The 4,778-nt window shown below is 37.0% G+C and overlaps 1 pseudogene across 1 annotated transcript; it reads left to right on the plus strand.

Moving 5' to 3' along the window:
- The first annotated feature begins 1,514 nt into the window (after positions 1-1,514).
- Positions 1,515-4,527, plus strand: LOC309607655 (AP-3 complex subunit sigma-1 pseudogene; annotated as a pseudogene). The gene has a single exon. The product of its transcript is annotated as an AP-3 complex subunit sigma-1 pseudogene (transcript).
- The last annotated feature ends 251 nt before the right edge of the window (positions 4,528-4,778 follow it).

Raw genomic sequence — 4,778 nt, forward strand, 5'->3', positions numbered from 1 at the left:
ATGACTTAATCACCTCCCAAAGGCCCCCACCTCCAAATATCATCATGTTGGGGGTTAGGTTTCAACATATGAATTTGGGGGGGGGTACAAACATTCAGTATATAGGAAGATAAATATTTATTTCCTCAATATTGTGTTAGTTAAGTTTTCAGAAGGCCAATTAAGAATATCACAAAAGTCAACCAAAATTATTTTAAGAATTATTGGAGACTCTTAATACTTTAAAATATTATATGCTATAAGGATTCGTTATAAATTCTGTTGGGTGTGATGATGACACTGTTGGCAGGTTAAAAAAAAGAAAAAGTCCTTATCTTTAGAGATATCCTCAAAACACTTATACGTGAGATGATATGATGTCTATCTAGATTTATTTTTTTAATTTTTATTTATTTATTTTTATTGGAGTATAATTGCTCCAGAATATTGTGTTAGTTTCTGCTGTACAGTGAAGTGGATCAGCTATATGTATACCTATATCCCCTCCCTCTTGGACCTCCCTCCCACCTCCCCACCCCCCTCCTCCCCACAGATATCTAGATTTACTTTAAAATACTCCAGATAAATAAAAAATAGAGTGTGAGGAATACATGGACCGAGACTGGGAAAATGTTGATAATTGTTGAAAGTAGGTGGTGTTTCATTATATCCACTTTTTTCCATTCTCTACCCATTTATTATCCCCACTCCTGTTTGTATGAAAATGTTCAAAATAAGTAAACAAATGGGAATTCCCTGGTGGTCCAGTGGTTAGGACTCTGCACTTTCACTGCTGGGGGCTGGGGTTCGATCCCTGGTCCAGGAACTAAAATGCAAGCTGTGTGGTGAGGCAAAAAAAAAAAAAAAAAAAAAGTAAACAAACAAGAAAAGCCCATAGCAACAACAAACAAACAAAAAGGTAACTAAAAAATTCAAATAGGGGAAAGAATGGCCAGCACAGTCCCCAGGAGAGGTTCTCTAGCCTGCCTCAGCCCCTGGCTCTCAGCATCCGCCGGACCAGCCCTGCTCAGCCCAGGCGTGATAAAGGCGATCCTCATTTTCAGCACCCATGGTGCTGGGCTGCACCCTGCAGACCTACAAGCCCTGTACTTGCCCATCCTTGAGAAAGAGCCGAGAGTCAGCGACAGAGACATCAGTGGTTAATGGGTAGGGGGATCTCACACGGTGCTGGAGTGACACCCCAACTGTGTGTGGCAGACGGGGGGCAGGACATGGCAGTAGTCTTCATTCCCGGGGGAAGGGAGAGGTTACCAGTTACAGGGGGAATTGACTTAGGGTTGGCTTACCAGTTACCGGGGAAACTAGCAGAGGGACATACCTCTCATTGCCCCTTTGATAAGCTATCAAGGTGTAGATGTTCTGATCTAAGATAAGAACAATCACTAGCTGGTGCCAGCGCAAGTATGTAGGAAGGTCAGTCACGTGAGTAGGGTGTAGGTGAAGCAGGCGCTGGTGGAGCAGGGAATGTACAGAGAGCGAAAGAACAGCCATCTTGGGTGGCCTAATCATACACATGGGAACTTTCCAAGTTCTACCAGCCCTACAGTAAAGATACGCAACAGCAAATCATCAGGGAGACTTTCCATTTGGTACCTAAGAGAGATGAAAATGTTTGTAATTTCCTAGAAGGAGGATTATTAATTGTAGGATCTAATGACAAACTGACTTATAGACATTATATACCATTATATTTTGTCTTCCATGTGGATTCTTCAGAGAGTGAACTTGGCATTTTAGATCTAATTCAAGTATTTTGGAAACTTTAGATAAGTGTTTTTGAAAGTGTCTGTGAACTGGTTTTAATTTTCCATGTAGACAAGGAATAGAAATGGTGATGGGAGTAATGATATTAGAGACCAATATGAATGAGATTATTACATAAATTGATGCACAAAATAAGCTGAAGATCTCTGAGCCTAGCATAGCAGGAGCTCCAAGCTGTACTGTATGTATCAGATGTAAAAAAAAAAAAAAAAAAAAGAATCTTCCTGTGATCCAAGAAATGTCAGCGGTGGTGATATAAGTATAAAAGTGCCAAACCTGCCTTCTTTCAGATAAAAAATTTAAAAGGTTACTCCCAGGTAAAATCCAGAGGGAAAAGTCATCTAAGTTTACCATTCACTTGTTCACCCAAAATAGGGGAGAGTCTTAGCTTTTGCTCTGGATCGAAGCCAAGGTACTATATACAAGTTGTGCAAAATTAGTATGTGTAGTTCAATGTTGCTTTCCTTGCTCGGTGATTTTAAAGAAATGGAGTAGTTGCTGTATGATTTTTTTTTTTTCCTTTTCTAAACTGCATTTCTATGCCCACCAAAGGCATGCTCTAGTATTGGCTACTGTAGTATTCAATATTTCAAAAAGTGTTTGAGACATTTCTTTAACTATCAACACCCAAAACGTTGGCGTTTGAATGGGTATCAAGTGCAGCATTCCTTAATTCTTTCCGCTATTTGTCACAATTGTTATTTAAAGAACCAAATATGTATTGCATGAAGACGTTGTACCCTTTTTCCCTTAGTTAAAATAAATGCCAAGGTACCTGGAAAAATAATTCAAGTGTACAATTCAGTAAGTCCATATCTCACTATGATCTGCATTCCATTAGGTATGACTATGAACATTTAATCAAAACTTTTCAGTTGTAATTTTATGTTCACATTGTATTTGAATACCTCCCAATATTTTTGAAAGAAATCTTTCAAACACACATATATGACCTGTCCACAGATTTCTCACGCTCTTTTTATTTTGAAAAATTTCAACTATACATGAAAATAGAAAGACTAGTACTGTGAAAGCTTCTATGCCCCCTACCCAGATTTAACAGCCATGTTTTTGATCTCTCTGCATATAGTTTTTTTTAACTGAACAATTTGCAATTCTTCGTGACACTTTTGCTCCTTCTATTTCTTCCCTTTCCTCCTGAGCTTTTAATTGTCCCTGCTCAGGACCCTTCACCAACTCTGCTTGCTGCTTGCCCCTTGAACCGGGCATTCTAAATGACTCAGCTCCATCCTTTGTCTTCAGTTAAGCACTAAAACATTTTGTCGCTTATTAAAGGAATATCAGGCATCAGTAAGAAGATGGAGAAAATCTGCTTTGTGTGGGAGAACTCAAGAGAATGTTCTGGCCTTTGGGTGTTGACTGAAAAACCATACCCCGAAGCTATTCAGAGGAAGGAATGTAGGTAAAAAGCAAAAATGGTTTTGCATGTTAGAGGCTTAGGGAAAAGATTTGATGGCAAATAAGGCAGAATATCATCTTTCTCAATTATAAAGTTGTGGGATGTCATCTATCCATGGTAAAGACCTGTCTCCCCCATCTCCACACATAAAGTGGACAATTGCAAACCCCACTAACAGTACACATGGTAACCCCAAATACACACAGTGCACCTTGATCTCAGGTCTTAGTGCTTCACAGGGTTAATCAATCTGTTTCGCTTGAAAGGACTGCATCTAATCCTTTAAGTATTAGGGAATGGATTGCTAATCCATAAACAAAAGAGAAAAGCAAGTCCCTGTGCTACCTGAATGATAGGTAAATCTTCCATTCAGGAGTTCATTGCTATTAAGGAGACAACACCCGTGCTGAGAATTAAGCCTAAACTGAGGTAAAGTGGACCTTGAGATTAGGAGAGAAAATGAACCAGTACACAGTGCTGATGTGTCAGGTAAAGAACAAGGAAGGAGACAAGCTGAGTCCTTTAGTAAGTTGTGTGTGTGTGTGTGTGTTTAAATGGAATAAGAAAATTGGATGTTTAAATCAACAAAATGCAGAAGATAAATTAGTGTGTAAGATGGGCATTAATAAGCATATATTTTTACTATTGGGAAAAAAAGTTTTAAAAAAAGGAACTAGTTTAAAGCAAGATAGTTCCGTTTTGGGTTTTCTTTTATTTACCAAATATGGTAAAACTGTAGCAGCTACAGATTTAACAGAAGTAAAACAGATGATGTTATTAGGAAGTCACAAATGCACTGGTTTTAGACTTTGTTGGCTTTTAAAAATAAAACAGTTGCCCTTTTTATTTTCCGTTCCATATTACATATTAAATACTCTCAAATATCTAAAGGACCCCAATCAGAATTTTTTAATAATAAAATAATCTTGACGTGGCTTCTTTCTTATGAATTTACTAAAATACTTAAGGAGAGGAGAAAGAATAGTTAAAAAGACATATCCTGTGATTGTAATCTACTTTTAATCTAACTAGAGACTAAATTAATTACTAATTTTTATGCCTGCTTTATTATAAAATGGTAGCCCAGTTGTAAACAACTTACTCTGATTTTATGTCAAAAGACTAGCACAGGTGAAAACAAAGTCTAGAGTTTAGTTAATAGTAGTGTATTATACCAATGTTGGTTTCTTATTTTGGCAGCTGCAATACAGTAACATAAAATGTTAACATTGGTGGAAACTGGCTGAGAGTAATATGGGAACTCTGTAAATAAAAGAGTAAAAGGAGTCTTTGTGACTCTTCTGTAAATATAAAATTATTCTAAAAGAAAAAGGTTATGATTTTTTAAAAAGCCTAGCACGTGATGATATTTATAACAATGGGTGTAAGGATGTAAGGATAATGGCTTGCTCAATATTATCCAGATGATTACTGTAATCATGAAAATTATACATAAAAAGCTTGTTAATTAATATTTTGGACTTTTCTAAGTAAAATCTATGTTTAAAAATTCAGCTCAGACTATCAGTTCTAAACAAGTAACCTATAAAGCACAATCAGACTAAGAACAGTTCTCTAATTTGGGGGATATTAG

Source organism: Balaenoptera borealis, assembly GCF_965194805.1.
Source record: "Balaenoptera borealis genome assembly, chromosome: 12".
NCBI classification, from domain to species: domain Eukaryota; kingdom Metazoa; phylum Chordata; class Mammalia; order Artiodactyla; family Balaenopteridae; genus Balaenoptera; species Balaenoptera borealis.